Below are 21,355 nucleotides of genomic sequence, written 5' to 3' on the forward strand. Positions count from 1 at the left end.
GATGAAACTGATCATGTGTGACCAACTCAGCAATTTTACTGAGGTGGACAGAGAATTAAGAACATACAGGCAGATGGCGCCATACAAATAGATTTTATTGAATAGCTCGGTGGCTGTGCAAAATTTTTAGTTACGGTACCTGCAGTTACCAAAGATCTTCAGACAGATGGGCACTTCTTCACATGTGGGGACAGCCCCTCACAAGTGAAGAACTCTTTCTGTTGACATTAATGGATTCACTAGATACAATTCACTCATCCCTAATTGGAACTCTTCAGCCTGTGAGAAACTACCAGACGGATATAATCTTTCTTAGAAATGTAGAAGTTATTAGTTAAGTAAGCTGCAACAGCCTAGGGTTACCGTGCTTCAGATCTGGAAGAAAGCCAGAAATTGTGTTTTTTTATGTAATAAGGGAGATCTACTGCAGAGTCATATCTGAACTGTCACGGCTCTTGTCCTTAGGTTGATGATGAGCTATGGAGATGTCCAAACCAAGTACCAGAACTCTACTGTAATATTTAGTAAAAGCTTTAGATCTGAGTTCTCTCTTAAAGGAGTAATCTTAGCAAGTCAACTGCTTCTCAATTGATCACTGCCAGTTCTGAATATATTGGGGAAAGGCAATGGTTGATCTGGTCCACCAGAGGATTGTCCAGTAGGCCTAGGTTCAGATACCATAATGAGTCCCAAAGGTCCGGTAGAAAACATATACACATTTGGAGCTACCCTCGGAGCCAATCACCTGACACTGGTATCTATTTATTTGTTTTAAAACCTATTAGACTACGTCTATGATATAGAGGTTGAGTTTCAAAAATAGTTTCATCTGGTGGGCCCAATAAACCCCATTGTGACACTGGGAGATAGTATCATCATAGCGATACAGTTCCAAACATACCGTAGCATGGCATGCCATTCAGTCTAAATAATGGTCATCCATGTAATACATCGACAGCTCAGGTCACCCAGAGCAGGAGCTGCTCTTACTTAGTGTCTCAACCTATGTTCATGCCAGAAAACTTAGTAAACTCAGCAAAGTTCTTTTGGATTTTTTTTGCTAATGCTGAGATGTTTAGGGAGGCACCTGTGATTTATATGATTAGGTATTACCTTAAAAATTATGTCATTGACCTCATATGGCAGCTTAGGCATGTAAACACAGTCTTAGTATTCTTGTGAAAAATACAAGCAGTTCCTCTAGACAATTAGGTGGAGATTTATCAAACTGGTGTAAAGTAAAACTGGCTTACTTGTGCATAGCAACCAATCAGATTCCACCTTTCATTTTTGACAGCTCCTTTAGAAAATGAAAGGTGGAATCTAATTGGATTCTAGGGGCAACTAAGGCTACTTTCACACCTGTGTTTAGGTGCGGATCAGTCTGGTATCTGCACAGACGGATCCGCACCTATAATGCAAACGCTTGTATCCATTCAGAACGGATCCGCTTGCATTACCATGAACAAAAAGAAACAAAAAAAATGTTTTTTTTTGTTCATGATAATGCAAACGGATCTGTTTTGACTTACATTTCAATTGCACCATATTGTGTCAGTAAAAACTGATCCGTCCCCATTGACTTACATTGTAAGTCAGGACGGATCCATTTGGCTCAGTTTCGTCAGATGGACATCAAAACGCTGCAAGCAGCGTTTTGGTGTCCGCCTCCAGAGCAGAATGGAGGCTGAACGAAGGCAAACTGATGCATTCTGAATGGATCCTTATACATTCAGAATGCATTGGGGCCGCTGATCCTTTTTCTGGGCCGCTTGTGAGAGCCCTGAAACGGATCTCACAGGCGGACCCAGAAACGCCAGTGTGAAAGTAGCCTAAGCCAGTTCTACTTTACACCTGCTTGATAAATATGCCCCCCGGTTTTATTTCAGAAAGATTCACCATATAGGGTTAAATCTAAAAAAAGTATTTTATTTCAACCTCCTCAACCATATCAATGAAATATAAACTTCACCCAATCTACCACTAGCCTCAAACTATGTTACCTAGAACCAGGTCACCTCATACAGAACGGAAAGACCATGGTCTACAAATGAGTGTTTGGTAGCAAATACAGGTTCAAGTACACATCATCTGAATGAGAGCACACTGGTATTAATGCACTAAAATGTGCTAAAATATGCACACATAAACTGTAGCAGAATTACATCTGTTTTTTGGGGTAAGAATTACAGGTGCATCTACACATCCTCTTGCTGAAAACACACTAAAAACTGGTATTGACACACTAAAATAATATTATTTGCACAATCATAGAAAAAAAATACAGCAGGTTTTTAGAAAGAAAGAGGCACAATTATGCAGTTTATGCAGCAAGATGTACACTGCTGGTGATGCAGGGAATATACTTATAAATACTTACAAAATGAAAAAGCCTTGCATCAGGTTTTTGGACAAAAGAGGCTGGCACATGCACAGAAAAAGCAATTATTGTATATTTAAAGAGGACCTGTCATCTCTCCTGACATTTCTGTTTTAATAGCTACATTCCTCGTGTAATAACATTTCTGGAACATGTATTCTTATGGCTCTATGTTGTACCATTCCTTTATTATTTCAACTAGAAGTTGAGTGAATAAATCACTAGCAGTCTGCAGTAAGGGTACAGAGGGGTGGTAACCAGTTTGGGGGGGGGGGGTGTACTTGCATAGCCTGACATTGGCAGCACTGATTGGATAGAGTGAGACTGTGCAGGGACACCCCTCCAACTGGTTACACTCCTCTGTACCCTTACTGCAGTCTGCTAGCAATTCATTCAAAACCTCTAGTAGAAATAATAAAAGAATGGTACAACATAGAGCCATAAGACTAGATGTTCCAGAATTCTAATTACATGGGGGAAGCATGAAGCTATTAAAACAGGCATGTCAGGAGTAGAGATGTCACAAACATAACATTTTCCGTTCGCAAACGGCGAATGCGAATTTTCGCAAATGTTTGCAAACGGGCGAACCGCCATTGACTTCAATAGGCAGGCGAATTTTAAAACCCACAGGGACTCTTTCTGTCCACAATAGTAATGGAAAAGTTGTTTCAAGGGGACTAACACCTGGACTGTGGTATGCCAGAGGGGGATCCATGGCAAAAATCCAATGGAAAATTACGTAGTTGACGCAGAGTCAGGTTTTAATCCACTAAGGTCATAAATCACCTAACATTCCTAAATTGTTTGGAATAACGTGCTTTAAAACATCAGGTATGATGTTGTTTCAATCAGGTAGTGTAAGGGTTACGCCCGCTTCACAGTGACAGACCAAACTGTGACAGACCAAACTCCCTGTTGAATGCACCGCAAACAACCGCAAACAGTCCATTTGCACAACCGCAAACTCCCCATTTGCACAAGGTTGGATACCAAGCTAGCCATGTCCCGTTCCTTGTCCTCATTGACGTCTTTGAAGGTCTCTTTCTCTACCCAGCCACGTACAACACCAAGGGTCCTCGAGAGGTGACAACAAACCCCCTGGGACGCCTGCTGTGGTTGGTCTTCCACCTCCTCAAAGCCACCTTCCTCCTTTGACTCCTCTTCTTCAGACTCCTCTCTCTGCGTTGCCGCAGGTCCAGCAATCAACGACGACAAGGCTGCTTCAGGTGGTGATAGTGACCACAACTCTTCCTCTTCCTGCTCATCTATGACCTGATCCAGCACTCTTCGCAAGGCACGCTCCAGAAAAAACGCATATGGGGTGAGGTCGATGATGTTGCCTTGGGTTTGACTGACCAGGTTTGTCACCTCCGCAAAAGGACGCATGAGTCTACAGCCATTGTGCATGAGCGTTCAGTAACGTGCCCAAAAAATACCCAGCTCCGCAGAGGCTATCCTCTTTTTTTAAATAAAAAAAAATATGTTCTTAACAGTTTAATCTCTGTTTTGTTCCCTATCAATAGATTTTAGGAACCGGGAGATGGAAAAAGATGCTTGGTCGGTCCTCTTACTTCCAATTTGGGGCACTGCACGTACAGCTTGCAATGTACTGTGCCACCAGATATGAGTGGTGTGTTTAAGTAGTACTATTCCTATCACATTAATCCCTGTTACGTCCCCTATCAGGGGACGTGTATGGATAAGATTTTAGGAACCGGGAGATAGAAAAAGATGCTTGGTCGGTCCTCTTACTTCCAATTTGGGGCACTGCGCGTACACCTTGCAACGTACTATGCAATCCCAATATGAGTGGTATGTTAAGTAGTACTATTCCTATCAGTTTAATCCCTGTTACGTCCCCTATCAGGGGCCGGTCATGGAATAGATTTTAGGAACTGGGAGATGGAAAAAGATGCTTGGATGGTCCTCCTACTTTCAATTTGGGGCACTGAGCATGCAATGTACTGTGCCACCAGATATGAGTGGTGTGTTAAGTAGTACTATTCCTATCAGTTTAATCCCTGTTACGTCACCTATCAGGGGCCGGTCTTTGGAATAGATTTTAGGAACCAGGAGATGGAAAAAGATGCTTGGTTGGTCCTCCTACTTCCAATTTGGGGCACTGCGTGTGCAATGTACTGTGCCACCAGATATGAGTGGTGCGTTAAGTAGTACTATTCCGATCAGTTTAATCCCTGTTATGTCCCCTATCAGGGGACGTGTATGGAATAGATTTTAGGAACCGGGAGATGGAAAAAGATGCTTGGTCGGTCCTCTTCCAATTTGGGCCACTGTGCTTGTGCTGTGCAATATACTATGCAATCCCAATATGAGTGGTATGTTAAGTAGTACTATTCCTATCAGCATAATCCCTGTTACATCCCCTATCAGGGGCCGGTCTATGGAATAGATTTTAGGAACCGGGAGATGGAAAAAGATGCTTGGTTGGTCCTCCTACTTCCAATTTGGGGCACTGCGCATGCAATGTACTGTGCCACCAGATATGAGTGGTGTGTTAAGTTGCACTATTCCTATCAGTTTAATCCCTGTTACGTCCCCTTTCAGGGGACGTGTATGGAATAGATTTTAGACAACCGCAAAGAGTTGTCAATAGTTGACACACTCATGACATAAATTTTATTCCTCTATGCGTCAATCTTGGTGTAGTGATGACTGTGCTCGTGCGCACGTTTGGGGTATTGCAGGCGATGGTTTTTTTTCAAAGTTAAGTGACCCAGAAAACAATGATTCTGCATTGTGGGCCCATTGTTGGCCTAGTAGGCTTTAATAATCACCTTAGATGATCACAAAGAAAATTAATGTTTTTTCTATGCAAAATTATCCAGTCGATCGCTTTTGGTCTGTTCACAATGAAGCAACCTTATCATCTGGGGTGTGCCAACATTTCCATTGCCAACACACTCATAGAGGTGGTCGATCACGAAGGGGAATTGACACATGTATGTGCCTTTTTTTTGTTTTGTTTTTGCAGCCACAGTGCAGCACCAGATGCCAGAAAAATTAGGCATGTACACATGCCTGAAAAACTAGATATTGCTGCAGCCGCTGTAGCAGCGGCCAGAAAAATTAATGTTTTCCAGGCAGAAAGTGCCCTAAAACATTGCGGCTTGAACCCTAGTTGGTGGCAGATAAGTCACGCAAGTCATCCGGCATGCAGAGGTAAAATACAGCAGCGTGTGGACCATTTTTAGCCCTAGGCAGCTCATCTTAGTCATCAGGCCTTTTTTAGTCGAATGTATATCCCCTACTGTCAGTTCCTTCGGGATCAATGCCTCATTCATCTTAATAAAGGTGAGGTAATCTAGACTTTTTTGACCTAGGCGACTTCTCTTCTCAGTGACAATACCTCATGACCTTTCTGACAGGACACTTGAAGCGGGGCAGGCCAGAAGTTCTATCGCAAATTGGGACAGCTCAGGCGACAGGTCAAGCCTGCACACCCAGTAGTCAAGGGGTTCATCGCTCCTCAGACTGTCGATATCTGCAGTTAAGGCGAGGTAGTCTGCTACCTGTCGGTCGAGTGGTTCTCTGCGGGTGGACCCCGAAGGGCTGTGGCGATGCGTAGGACTTAAAAAGCTCTGCATGTCCTCCATCAACTACACGTCTGTAAAGCGTCCTGTCCTTGCCGGTGTGGTCGTGGTAGGAGGAGGATTACTTTCACCTCTTCCCCTGTTAGATTCCCGTTGTTCTGTGACATCACCCTTGTATATATGACATCACGCTGTGTAAAGCATACTTTTTAATTTATTTTGGAACTGCTACATCCTTTCTGACTTCCAGTAATTTGGTAACATTTCAGGCACTTTCTGCTTATATCGGGGGTCTAGTAGCAAGACCACCCAGTACAGATTGACCTCCTTCAGCCTTTTTATACGATGGTCCCTCAACAGGCACGACAGCATGAAAGACCCCATTTGCACAAGGTTGGATGCCGAGCTACTCATGTCCCGTTCCTCGTCCTCACTGATCTCACTGAAGGTCTGTTTTTCCGCCCAGCCACGTACAACACCACGGGTACCAGATAGGTGACAACGAGCACCCTGGGATGCCTGCTGTGGTTGGTCTTCCTCCTCCTCAAAGCCACATTCCTCCTCTGACTCCTTTTCCTCAGACTCCTCTTCCAGCGTTGCTGCAGGTCCAGCAAGCGATGCTGATAAGGCTGTTTCTGGTGGTAATGGTGACCACAACTCTTCCTCTTCATGCTCATCTACGGCCTGATCCAGCACTCTTCGCAGGGCACGCTCCAGGAAGAAAACAAATGGGATGATGTCGCTGAGGTTGCCTTCAGTGCAACTGACTAGGTTTTTCACCTCCTCAAAAGGACGCATGAGCCTAAAGGCATTGCTCATGAGCGTCCAGTAACGTGGCAAAAAAAGTCCCAGCGCCACAGAGGCTGTCCTAGCACCCCGGTCATACAAATACTCATTGACAGCTTTTTCTTGTTGGAGCAGGCGGTCGAACATTAGGGGTGTTGAATTCCAACGTGTCGGGCTGTCGCAAATCAAGCGCCTCACTGGCATGTTGTTTCGATGCTGAATATCTGAAAAGTGCGCCATGGCCGTGTAGGAATGCCTGAAATGGCCACACACCTTCCTGGCCTGCTTAAGGACATCCTGTAAGCCTGGGTACTTATGCACAAAGCGTTGTACGTTCAGATTACACACATGTGCCATGCACGGCACATGTGTCAACTTGCCCAAATTCAATGCCGCCAACAAATTGCTTCCGTGTCACACACCACTTTGCCGATCTCAAGTTGGTGCGGAGTCAGCCACTTATCCACCTGTGCGTTCAGGGCGGAAAGGAGTGCTGGTCCGGTGTGACTCTCTGCTTTCAGGCAAGTCAACCCCAAGACGGCATGACACTGTTGTATCCGGGATGTGGAATAGCCCCTGGGGAGCTGGGGGTGTGCAGTTGATGTGGAGCAAGATACAGCAGCAGAAGAGGACACAGCCGAGGAGGTTAGTGAAGAGGATGGAGTAGGAGGAGTAGAGGATGTGGCAGCAGGCCTGCCTGCAAGTCGTGGCGGTGTCACCAAATCCTCTGCAGAGCCACGCATTCCATGCTTGGCAGCCGTCAGCAGGATTACCCAATGCGCAGTTTAGGTGATATACCTGCCCTGACCGTGCTTTGCAGACCAGGTATCAGTGGTCATATGGACCCTTGCCCCAAAACTGTGTGCCAGACATGCCATGACTTCCTTTTCCACAATAGAGTACAGGTTGGGGATTGCCTTTTGTGAAAAGAAATTTCGTCTGGGTACCTTCCACTGCGGTGTCCCAATAGCTACAAATTTTTTGAAGGCCTCAGACTCCACCAGCTTGTATGGTAAAAGCTGGCGGGCTAAGAGTTCCAACAAGCCATCTGTCAGACGCCGGGCAAGGGGGTGACTCTGTGACATTGGCTTCTTACGCTCAAACATGTCCTTGACAGACAGCTGACTGTGTGCAGATGAGCAGGAACTGCTCAAGGCGAGAGGCGGAGTGGTGGGTGGTTGAGAGGGGGCAAGGAGGACAGCAGTGGTTGACGTGGCTGAAGATGCTGGACCAGGAGGAGGATGGTGGCTTTGAGTTTGTGTGCTGCTTGTACTCATGTGTTGATCCCATAGGCATTTGTAAAGTGAGATCATGTGCCTTTGCAAAGCAGTTGTACCTAGGTGGGTGTTGGACTTCCCACAACTCAGTTTCTTTTGGCACAGGTTGCAAATGGCATCGCTGTTATCAGAGACAGACACACAAAAAAAATGCCACACTGCTGAGCTTTGCAATGATGGCATTCTGGTGGTGGCAACAGCATGCTTTGATTGGCGTGCTATCTGACTGACCCCGGGTGCCGATACATGCTGTCTGACTGTGCCACTACCTCCTTGCGACGACCTCTCCCTGCTTCCAACTCGTCTCCTCCTCATCCTCTCTGTCTCCCCATCTCAACTTTCCCCCTGTTCTTCTTCTCTTCAAGCGGGCACCCACGTGACATCCACAGACACATCGTCATCATCAACCGCTTCACTTGTATCTGAAAACTCAGCAAAGGAAGCAGCAGCGGGTACAACATCATCATCATCACACCGTACATCCATGTGTGTAATGCTGCCTGACTGAGACATATCCCTGTTATCTACATCCTCTGGCAATAATGGTTGCGCATCACTCATTTCTTCCAACTGATGTGTAAATAACTCCTCTGACAGATCAAGTGTAGCAGCTGAGGTGCTAGTGTTGGTGGTGGCGGCGGGCGGGCGAGTGGTAACTTGAGAGGTGCCCAAAGCTGAGCTGGAGGAGGATGGTGCGTCAAGATTGGGTGTCCTGTGTTAGCCAGTCAACTATCTCCTCAGAACTTTTCGAGATCAGGGTACGTGGCCTCTGAACACTGGGCATTATTCTAGGGCCAAAGGAAATCACAGCACCATGACCACAAGACCCCTGTGGGGTGGCCTGTCTCTGCCTGACATTTTTTTTTAGATTAGTTTAGTTGTACTATGCGTGCAAGCTACTGTGACACCAGATATCAGTGGCACTGTGCACTGGCTGTAGTTGGCAGAGTAGACGCTGTAGGCCTGACACACAAACTAAAACTGCTAAAGCTAAATGCTATTATATTACAGTCAAAATTGTTTTAGTTGTTTTTAAATGCAAGCTACTGTGTGTGACACCATATATGAGTGGCACTGGCAGAAGTTGGCAGAGCAGACGCTGTAGGCCTAACACACACGCTTGCAGAAAACTAACTGCTATTATATTACAGTCAAAAATGTTGTTGTTTTTGTTAATGCAAGCTACTGTGTGTGACACCAGATATGATTGGTGGCACTGGGCAAGTGGGCACAGTATACGCTGTGAGCCTGACACACACGCTGGCAGGCAACTGCACTTAGATTACAGAGGGAAAAAAAAAAAGCAGACTGATGTACTAGCACTAAAAAGGGCTTTTTGGGGTGCTGTCCTTACAGCAGAGAACAGATGAGTCTTTCAGGACTGTAGTGGACACAGAACACTGGCCTAGCTATCGATTTCCCTATTAAATCAGCAGCAGCTGCACTGTCCCTCCTGTCACTAAGAATGCAGCTTCCGAATGAATCTAAAATGGATGCTGTCCAGGAGGTGGGAGGGTCTGGGAGGGAGGGTCTGCTGCTGATTGGCTGGAATGTGTCTGCTGACTGTGAGGTACAGGGTCAAAGTTTTCTCAATGATGACAAATAGGGGGCGGACCGAACATCGCATCTGTTCACTCGCCGCGGCGAACGCGAACAAGCTATGTTCGCAGGGAACTGTTCGGGACATCTCTAGTCAGGAGCGGTGAAAGGGACTCTTTAAATAATCCTTATGCAGTGTAACATGAAATTATGACCAGCATCATCAGTATTGACTGTAAGACACACAGTAAATTAACTGCCTCTATCCTGACCCTAATTATAAAACCTGACTTTCTACCTAGTAGTTCAATCTACTTAACTAAATATTTACTCTTCACAATCCCTAACAGATTTTAAAAGGGTTGTCTCACTTCAGTGAATGGCATTTATCATGTCTATAAAGTTAATAGAAGGTACTTACTAATGTATTGGGATTGACCATATTGCCCCTTTTGCTGGCTTTATTTTTCCATCATATTATACACTGCTCCATTCCAGGGGTTATGACTAGAGTTGAGCGAACACCTGGATGTTCGGGTTCGAGAAGTTCGGCCGAACATCCCGGAAATGTTCGGGTTCGGGATCCGAACCCGATCCGAACTTCGTCCCGAACCCGAACCCCATTGAAGTCAATGGGGACCCGAACTTTTCGGCACTAAAAAGGCTGTAAAACAGCCCAGGAAAGAGCTAGAGGGCTGCAAAAGGCAGCAACATGTAGGTAAATCCCCTGCAAACAAATGTGGATAGGGAAATGAATAAAAATAAAAATTAAATAAATAAAAATTAACCAAAATCAATTGGAGAGAGGTTCCATAGCAGAGAATCTGGCTTCCCGTCACCCACCACTGGAACAGTCCATTCTCAGATATTTAGGCCCCGGCACCCAGGCAGAGGAGAGAGGTCCCGTAACAGAGAATCTGTCTTCATGTCAGCAGAGAATTAGTCTGCATGTCATAGCAGAGAATGAGGCTTCACGTCAGCCACCACTGCAACAGTCCATTGGCATATATTTAGGCCCAGCACCCAGGCAGAGGAGAGAGGTCCCGTAACAGACAATCTGGCTTCATGTCAGCAGAGAATCAGTCTGCATGTCATAGCAGAGAATCAGGCTTCACGTCACCCACCACTGCAACAGTCCATTGTCATAAATTTAGGCCCAGCACTAGTGTTGAGCGGCATGTCCCATATTCGAATTCGCGAAATTTTGTGAATATTCGAAAGAATATTCGTAAAATATTCGCGATTATTCAAATTCGTTATTATTTCGCATATGCGATAATTCGAATTTTCGCATCGCATAATACATATGCTATGCAAAATTCACATGTGCGCTAATGAAATCGCCTTACGAAGATTCGCAACTCAATTCAATCACTAATGTATGAATGCAATGCCCTTTGCCTCTGTTCTGGGACAAGTGTAGATATTCGCATGTGCGCTAATAAAATCGCCTTACGAAGATTCGCACCTCAATCACTTTCTAGGGAATGTGAGACTTTTGGGAATCAATCGAGATACAGTGGGGGGTGATGACAGTAGTTGACAGAGTACAGATCAATGTAATCTGTAAGGTGGAAAGTAAAATAAAAAATACGAATTTTCGTTAATCAAATTTTACGAAGTTCTACGTATTCGCGAATATGGTGCTATACTATATGAATGCACAGGCCTTTGCCTCTCTGTTCTGGGGACAAGTGTAGATATTTGCATTTGCGTTAATAAAATCGCCTTACGAAGATTCGCAGCTCAATTCAATCACTAATGTATGAATGCAAAGCCCTTTGCCTCTGTTCTGGGACAAGTGTAGATATTCGCATGTGCGCTAATAAAATCGCCTTACGAAGATTCGCAACTCAATCACTTTCTAGGGAATGTGAGACTTTTGGGAATCAATCGAGATACAGTGGGGGGTGATGACAGTAGTTGACAGAGTACAGATCAATGTAATCTGTAAGGTGGAAAGTAAAATAAAAAATACGAATATTCGTAAATCGAATTTTACGAAGTTCTACGTATTCGCGAATATGGTGCTATACTATATGAATGCACAGGCCTTTGCCTCTCTGTTCTGGGGACAAGTGTAGATATTTGCATTTGCGTTAATAAAATCGCCTTACGAAGATTCGCAGCTCAATTCAATCACTAATGTATGAATGCAAAGCCCTTTGCCTCTGTTCTGGGACAAGTGTAGATATTCGCATGTGCGCTAATAAAATCGCCTTACGAAGATTCGCAACTCAATTCACTAATGTATGAATGCAAAGCCCTTTGCCTCTGTTCTGGGACGTGCCGATATTCGCATGTGCGCTAATAAAATCGCCTTACGAAGATTCGCGCCTCAATCACTTTCTAGGCAATGTGAGTAAGATCTGAGCTGTTGGACCTTTGGGAAACAATCAATTATATGTGTACTGTAATTTTGTGGGGGGGGGAAAAAACAAAAAACGAATATTCGTTTTTACGAATATATAGCACTATATTCGAAATATTCGCGAAATCGCGAAGTTGCGATATTCGCGAAAAAAATTTGCTTTTCGAATATTCGCGCTCAACACTACCCAGCACCCAGGCAGAGGAGAGAGGTCCCGTAACAGACAATCTGGCTTCATGTCAGCAGAGAATCAGTCTGCATGTCATAGCAGAGAATGAGGCTTCACGTCAGCCACCACTGCAACAGTCCATTGGCATATATTTAGGCCCAGCACCCAGGCAGAGGAGAGAGGTCCCGTAACAGACAATCTGGCTTCATGTCAGCAGAGAATCAGTCTTCATATCATAGCAGAGAATCAGGCTTCACGTCACCCACCACTGTAAGAGTCCATTTTCATAAATTTAGGCCCAGCACACAGGCAGAGGAGAGAGGTCCCGTAACAGAGGATCTGGCTTCATGTCAGCAGAGAATCAGTCTGCATGTCATAGCAGAGAATCAGGCTTCACATCACCCAACATTGGAACAGTCCATTGGCATATATTTAGGCCCCGGCACCCAGACAGAGGAGAGGTTCATTCAACTTTGGGTAGCCTCGCAATATAATGGTAAAATGAAAATAAAAATAGGATTGAATGAGGAAGTGCCCTGGAGTCCAATAATATATGGTTAAGGGGAGGTAGTTAATGTCTAATCTGGACAAGGGACGGACAGATCCTGTGGGATCCATGCCTGGTTCATTTTTATGAACGTCAGCTTGTCCACATTGGCTGTAGACAGGCGGCTGCGTTTGAGGCCTAGTATTTAGGCGCTGGGTGACCGGTATGGATTTAGTGACAGAATTAGACTTGGAAATGCACAGAAGCGTGTGTGTGTGAAGTTATTCTGAATGACCCAATGTGCACCTTGAATATTATATACCCTTTTAGGGATAGATTTCAAATAGCTCTGATATAGCAGAAACCACTAAATTATGAAATTGCTAAATTGGGAATTGTACTTCAACCCAGAACAAAAAATGTGCTTTGACGGACACTAAATATCTTGCCCAGCAACAACAGTACAGCGGTGGGTAACGAGAGATTTAGAGGGAATTAAATTTGAGGCCTAGTATTTAGGCGCTGGGTCACCGGTATGGATTTAGTGACAGAATTAGACTTGGAAATACACAGTAGCGGGTGTGTGTGAAGTTATTCTGAATGACCCTATGTGCACCTTCAATATTATATACCCTTTTAGGGATAGATTTCAAATAGCTCTGATATAGCAGAAACCACTAAATTATGAAATTGCTAAATTGGGAATTGTACTTCAACCCAGAACAAAAAATGTGCTTTGACGGACACTAAATATCTTGCCCAGCAACAACAGTACAGCGGTGGGTAACGAGAGATTTAGAGGGAATTAAATTTGAGGCCTAGTATTTAGGCGCTGGGTCACCGGTATGGATTTAGTGACAGAATTAGACTTGGAAATGCACAGAAGCGTGTGTGTGAAGTTATTCTGAATGACCCAATGTGCACCTTCAATATTATATACCCTTTTTGGGATAGATTTCAAATAGCTCTGATATAGCAGGAACCACTAAATTATGAAATTGCTAAATTGGGAATTGTACTTCAACCCAGAACAAAAAATGTGCTTTGACGGGCACTAAATAACTTTCCCAGCTACAACAGGACAACGGTAACGAGAGATTTAGAGGGATTTAAATTTGAGGCCTAGTATTTAGGCGCTGGGTGACAGGTATGGGTTTAGTGACAGAATTAGACTTGGAAATACACAGTAGCGGGTGTGTGTGAAGTTATTCTGAATGACCCTATGTGCACCTTCAATATTATATACCCTTTTAGGGATAGATTTCAAATAGCTCTGATATAGCAGAAACCACTAAATTATGAAATTGCTAAATTGGGAATTGTACTTCAACCCAGAACAAAAAATGTGCTTTGACGGACACTAAATATCTTGCCCAGCAACAACAGTACACCGGTGGGTAACGAGAGATTTAGAGGGAATTAAATTTGAGGCCTAGTATTTAGGCGCTGGGTCACCGGTATGGATTTAGTGACAGAATTAGACTTGGAAATACACAGTAGCGGGTGTGTGTGAAGTTATTCTGAATGACCCTATGTGCACCTTCAATATTATATACCCTTTTAGGGATAGATTTCAAATAGCTCTGATATAGCAGAAACCACTAAATTATGAAATTGCTAAATTGGGAATTGTACTTCAACCCAGAACAAAAAATGTGCTTTGACGGACACTAAATATCTTGCCCAGCAACAACAGTACAGCGGTGGGTAACGAGAGATTTAGAGGGAATTAAATTTGAGGCCTAGTATTTAGGCGCTGGGTCACCGGTATGGATTTAGTGACAGAATTAGACTTGGAAATGCACAGAAGCGTGTGTGTGAAGTTATTCTGAATGACCCTATGTGCACCTTCAATATTATATACCCTTTTTGGGATAGATTTCAAATAGCTCTGATATAGCAGGAACCACTAAATTATGAAATTGCTAAATTGGGAATTGTACTTCAACCCAGAACAAAAAATGTGCTTTGACGGGCACTAAATAACTTTCCCAGCTACAACAGGACAACGGTAACGAGAGATTTAGAGGGATTTAAATTTGAGGCCTAGTATTTAGGCGCTGGGTGACAGGTATGGGTTTAGTGACAGAATTAGACTTGGAAATACACAGTAGCGGGTGTGTGTGAAGTTATTCTGAATGACCCTATGTGCACCTTCAATATTATATACCCTTTTTGGGATAGATTTCAAATAGCTCTGATATAGCAGAAACCACTAAATTATGAAATTGCTAAATTGGGAATTGTACTTCAACCCAGAACAAAAAATGTGCTTTGACGGACACTAAATATCTTGCCCAGCAACAACAGTACAGCGGTGGGTAACGAGAGATTTAGAGGGAATTAAATTTGAGGCCTAGTATTTAGGCGCTGGGTCACCGGTATGGATTTAGTGACAGAATTAGACTTGGAAATACACAGTAGCGGGTGTGTGTGAAGTTACTCTGAATGACCCTATGTGCACCTTCAATATTATATACCCTTTTTGGGATAGATTTCAAAGAGCTCTGATATAGCAGGAACCACTAAATTATGAAATTGCTAAATTGGGAATTGTATTTCAACCCAGAACAAGAAATGTGCTTGAACGGACACTAAATAACTCGCCCAGCTACAGCACTAGGGACAGATTTAGCTGGATATAAATTTGAGGCCTAGTATTTAGGCGCTGGGTGACCGGTATGGATTTAGTGACAGAATTAGACTGGGATATGGCCAAAAAATGAACAGACTATTGCTGGTTAAATGCACTTGGTGTGACAGCTTCACCCTGATGTAGGCTTTAGCCAAAAAACAACCACACCATTGAGGGTTAAATGCACTTGGTGACAGGCGCAGCTTGCCCCTGATTTTGTATATGGCCAAAAAATGAACAGACTATTGCTGGTTAAATGCACTTGGTGTGACAGCTTCACCCTGATGTAGGCTTTAGCCAAAAAACAACCACACCATTGAGGGTTAAATGCACTTGGTCGCAGCTTGTGCTGGCGCACCACAAGACACAAAATGGCCGCCGATCACCCCAGAAAAATGAGACTGACAAACGGTCTGTGCAGCCTAAAAACAGTGAGCAATTGAGGATCAGCAGCTCAATGATCCACAGCTGCAGATCGATCAGTTAATCAATTCCTTTGGAGGAGTTAATCTGCCTAATCTCGCCCTACTGTCGCAGCCGCAACCTCTCCCTACGCTAATCAGAGCAGAGTGACGGGCGGCGCTATGTGACTCCAGCTTAAATAGAGGCTGGGTCACATGGTGCTCTGGCCAATCACAGCCATGCCAATAGTAGGCATGGCTGTGATGGCCTCTTGGGGCAAGTAGTATGACGCTTGTTGATTGGCTGCTTTGCAGCCTTTCAAAAAGCGCCAAGAAAGCGTCACAAAAGCGCGAAGAAAGCGACGAACACCGAACCCGAACCCGGACTTTTACGAAAATGTCCGGGTTCGGGTCCGTGTCACGGACACCCCAAAATTCGGTACGAACCCGAACTATACAGTTCGAGTTCGCTCATCCCTAGTTATGACCACTCTGCAATCCAGCAGTGGTGGACGTGCTTCCATACTATAGGAAATAGCTGTGGCCTCTCTACATTAGTAAGTGCCTAATATTAACTCTGTCTACATGATAAATGCCATTTGCTGAAGTGAGACAACCCCTTTAAGATGGCTGGCTTGTGGGGGCAGAGCTAGCGCCGGACGGAGATGGCCGCATAGTTCCCTGCGCTCCCAGGAGGTTTACTTACAACACCAGCTTACAGTAGCATAATCGGGCGAGCATGGTTAAAATCGGCAACCAGAAGCAAGGTGATCACCCCACCAACATCAAGGGACAGATCCCGCCTGGAGAGATGGATAAATTCCTCAAGAAAGCGGCCGCAACGGTCGCGACTAGAGAAACCAAAATGGCGCCGTCATCGCAGCACAAAGCGCCAAAGCGGGCTCCTACCCTCTCGGAAGATGAGAGTGATACTGAGGACAATCAGGTCAGTTCAGACCTACCACTTACTAGAAAATATCTAGATCGTGCCCTGAGTAGGGTAATGGAACCCATTCTCACTGAAATATCAGCCTTTAGACAGGAGGTACGGCACATAGGGGACAGGGTAGAAACCCTGGAGTTACATCAAACGGCCTCTCTGAATCACCATACAGCAGTGTCCGATGCATTGCGCCGCTGTTCTAACTACTTGAATGTGATGCACAACTCTATTGAAGACCAAGAAAACAGAGGGCGCTGGAACAATTTAAGGTTCCGTGGGATTTCAGAAGCGGTCCTACCTGGAGATATTCCTGCGGCTGTCCTAGCTATTTGCAGTTCACTACTAGGGCCTAATTTCCCGCAAGATGTGGTCATAGAACGGGCTCACAGGGCCCTTCGTCCGAAACCCAAGCCCTCCGAACCGCCTAGGGACGTCATCTGCAAGTTCCTGAAACTTCTCTGTAAAATCCGCCATCTTGGAAGCTGCCCGCAATAATGCTGGACTGACGTACGAGGATTCCAAGCTGGAGATTTATCAAGATCTGGCACCCTCTACGCTGAAAAAGCGCAGGGCGCTCAAACCCTTGACCGATTGGCTCCGGTCCAACAAAATACCTTACCGATGGTCCTTCCCTTTCGGACTTTCTTTCTTCTTTGCAGGGAAAAAAGTCCTCATCTCGTCCTTCACGGATCTGCAAGCCACATATGATCTTTTGAAGGTGGATCCTTTGCCGATTGAGAATTGGGAACTTTTTCAGGACTTACAGGACCTTCCTGATCTGCCTAAAATAGTTCCATTCGAAGTCCTACGTACCCCGAAGTCCTCCAGATCTAAGAAAAGGAGCTTACAGCTCACTCCTAGAAGCCTCTCTCAGGAACATTGAGTAAAACCACAAGAATTCCTGTACTTATGCTAGCGCAAATACTTAACCATTTTTCCTGAGCAGGTTCATTGATGCCATGTTATTAATCTGCTTAATGTTTGATAATATCTGTATTATCATACTGGTTGCATCGCCCAGATGGAACCATTCTCCCTGATAATTCATAGGCCTCATCAGAGGTGTTGTTCGCCCTCCTCCACGGTCACTAGACCAAACTTCCCCCATATGTATGCAGTATATTCAAATATGCTGATTTATTCCTTGTTTGTTCCCCTATGTTCTGTTCTTTGTTTTTACCCTGTTCTCTCTTCAAGGTATGCGACGCGCAAACTGACTACGCACGATATTTGCAGTATCCTGACCCAGTACACTCGCGTGGAGACAAGACCACATACTATCCATTCCCTCTCTTGGAGGAGACACTCTTGGCTCAGAGGTACTCTCACCTACACCTCACCAAATGGCTGACCTACACATTGCTTCTTACAATGTTAAGGGCTTTCACTCCCCCTCCAAAAGGAGCCAAGTCTTTACCATTCTAAGAAAAGCCAAAGTGGAAGTGGTGTTCCTCCAAGAGACACACTACCGTTTCAATCATTACCCCAATATGCAGTTCTCTTATTACTCGGACTGGTTTCATTGTGGGGGCAACTCATCCGCATCATGCGGGGTCAGTATAGGATTTCATAGAAAGGTCCCATTTAAAATCATAGATCAAATACTTGACCCAGACGGACGGTATATCCTGATTAAAGGCTCTATCGGACAACAAATATATACCTTTGCAAATGTGTATGTTCCTAACTCCAACCAATCCCAATGGATATCTAACATAGTCTCAATCTTTAACCCCTTTAAAGAGGGTATTGTGATATTGGGAGGGGATCTGAATGTTGCTCTATTCCCGCAACTAGATGTTTCATCCCACAGATCATCTCTGCCTGGTAAATCCCTTAAGTCCATCAGGAAGAACCTCTGGAGTCTTCACCTGATTGACTCCTGGCGCTCTCATCATCCTAATGACTTAGATTACACCTTCTATTCTGCTCCCCATGCCACCTACCACAGGCTAGACTACCTCTTCATATCAAAAGAGCACCTCCATCTGTGTAGCTCAGCCTTGATAGGCTCTATACATCTGTCAGATCATTCCCCTATTTTCATCCAGATACTAGCTCCCTCAAAAAAAAAACCCTTGTTTTAATTGGCGTTTGAATGAAACCCTCCTGGGTTCCCAAGACTCAATAGACCGGATTTCAAAGCACCTATCAGACTACTTTTCCCTAAATAAAAGCCCAGACATTTCTATCAACACTCTTTGGGAGGCCCACAAACCGGTCATCAGAGGCCACTTTATAAGTTTAGGGTCCCACAAAAAGAAACTCCAAGAAAAAGCTATAGATGATATCCTCAGAGAAATTCAGAGACTGGAATCCTGTCATAAATCTTCCGCATCTGCCCCCCACTTAAAAGAACTGTCAGATAATAGAGCTAAACTGAAATCTCTTTTATCTTCCAAAGCAGCCAAGTACTACATGAGCATTAAACATAAGTTCTTTGCTCATGGGGATAAGGCAACTACATTTCTGATGAGTAGGATTAAGGGGAGAAGGTCCTCTAACTATGTTCATCAACTCTCTTCATCTGACGACAAACCGATTTTCTCCCTCTCCCAGATCACTGCACAATTTCGGACTTATTATAATGACCTCTATAATCTCCCCCCCACTGAGACGCCCGAGAAGAGATTTTCTGCTATAGAAAATTTCCTGAACTCTTCTAAGATACCATCTCTCTCCCCAGACCAAAAACTAAAACTGGAAGCTCCTTTCACTATTACGGAACTTAAGAACGCCATCTCACAAATGCCGTCGGGTAAGAGCCCTGGCCCGGATGGGTTTCCCTTGTCATACTATAAAACCTTTCAGGGAATACTCCTTCCCTACCTCCTAGAAGTCTGTAATCAAACATTATTGGGCCGCCCTCTTTCCAGAGACATGACCATGGCACATATCTCCCTTATACCAAAAGAAGGGAAAGATCCCAAACAATGCTCTAACTATAGACCTATATCCCTCCTAAACATAGACCTCAAGCTCCTGGCCAAAATGTTAGCTAATAGATTGGCTATTTTTCTTCCCTCCCTCATACACGGAGACCAGGTTGGCTTTATTCGCACCAGAGAGGGTAAAGACAACACGGCCAGGGTGATTAATACCCTCTGCCACGCCAAAAGACTTTCTTCCCCTTTGCTTCTCCTTAGTACGGATGCGGAGAAAGCATTCGACAGGGTAAACTGGCAATATCTAAAACATACTCTGGTGAGGTTTGGCCTCCCTGGTCCCTTTATACTAGCTACCTTCGCCATGTACGAATATGCGTCGGCAAGAGTACAAGTCAATGGAAACCTATCTGTTCCATTTACAATAAGTAACGGAACTAGACAGGGTTGCCCTCTCTCATCCCTCCTTTTCATTTTAGCGCTAGAACCCCTTCTTGCTAACTTAAGACTTGACGGGGAGATTTCAGGTCTATGTTTGGGAGGCAGGGAACAGAAAGTTGCAGCATTCGCAGACGACGTTCTGATAATGACGACTAACCCCAAAGTCTCCCTCCCTCGGATTCAAAGCCATTTAAATTGCTTTAGTCAAACCTCAGACTTCAAAATAAATGCTAGCAAGTCCTTGGTGCTTTGTACGGGAATCTCCAATTCCACAAAAACCCAGCTGAAGGCCGATTCCCCATTTAACTGGTCCTCAGGAACAATCACTTACTTGGGAGTCAAACTGAGTTCTAACATACATGACCTCTTTGCTAGAGTTGAGCGAACACCTGGATGTTCGGGTTCGAGAAGTTCGGCCGAACATCCCGGAAATGTTCGGGTTCGGGATCCGAACCCGATCCGAACTTCGTCCCGAACCCGAACCCCATTGAAGTCAATGGGGACCCGAACTTTTCGGCACTAAAAAGGCTGTAAAACAGCCCAGGAAAGAGCTAGAGGGCTGCAAAAGGCAGCAACATGTAGGTAAATCCCCTGCAAACAAATGTGGATAGGGAAATGAATTAAAATAAAAATTAAATAAATAAAAATTAACCAAAATCAATTGGAGAGAGGTTCCATAGCAGAGAATCTGGCTTCCCGTCACCCACCACTGGAACAGTCCATTCTCAGATATTTAGGCCCCGGCACCCAGGCAGAGGAGAGAGGTCCCGTAACAGAGAATCTGTCTTCATGTCAGCAGAGAATTAGTCTGCATGTCATAGCAGAGAATGAGGCTTCACGTCAGCCACCACTGCAACAGTCCATTGGCATATATTTAGGCCCAGCACCCAGGCAGAGGAGGGAGGTCCCGTAACAGAGAATCTGTCTTCATGTCAGCAGAGAATTAGTCTGCATGTCATAGCAGAGAATGAGGCTTCACGTCAGCCACCACTGCAACAGTCCATTGGCATATATTTAGGCCCAGCACACACACAGGCAGAGGAGAGAGGTCCCGTAACAGAGAATCTGTCTTCATGTCAGCAGAGAATTAGTCTGCATGTCATAGCAGAGAATGAGGCTTCACGTCAGCCACCACTGCAACAGTCCATTGGCATATATTTAGGCCCAGCACACACACAGGCAGAGGAGAGAGGTCCCGTAACAGAGAATCTGTCTTCATGTCAGCAGAGAATTAGTCTGCATGTCATAGCAGAGAATGAGGCTTCACGTCACCCACCACTGCAACAGTCCATTGGCATATATTTAGGCCCAGCACCCAGGCAGAGGAGGGAGGTCCCGTAACAGAGAATCTGTCTTCATGTCAGCAGAGAATTAGTCTGCATGTCATAGCAGAGAATGAGGCTTCACGTCAGCCACCACTGCAACAGTCCATTGGCATATATTTAGGCCTAGCACACAGGCAGAGGAGAGGTTCATTCAACTTTGGG

General features: G+C 44.8%; 1 protein-coding gene across 1 annotated transcript in view; it reads left to right on the plus strand.

Moving 5' to 3' along the window:
- LOC122946664 (mucin-2-like) overlaps nt 1-21,355 on the plus strand; it is a 53,095-nt gene that overhangs the window by 4,546 nt on the left and 27,194 nt on the right. The gene's annotated exons all lie outside the window — the stretch shown is intronic.

The sequence above is a fragment of the Bufo gargarizans genome, chromosome 9 (assembly GCF_014858855.1).
Source record: "Bufo gargarizans isolate SCDJY-AF-19 chromosome 9, ASM1485885v1, whole genome shotgun sequence".
In the NCBI taxonomy this organism is placed as follows: Eukaryota; Metazoa; Chordata; class Amphibia; order Anura; family Bufonidae; genus Bufo; species Bufo gargarizans.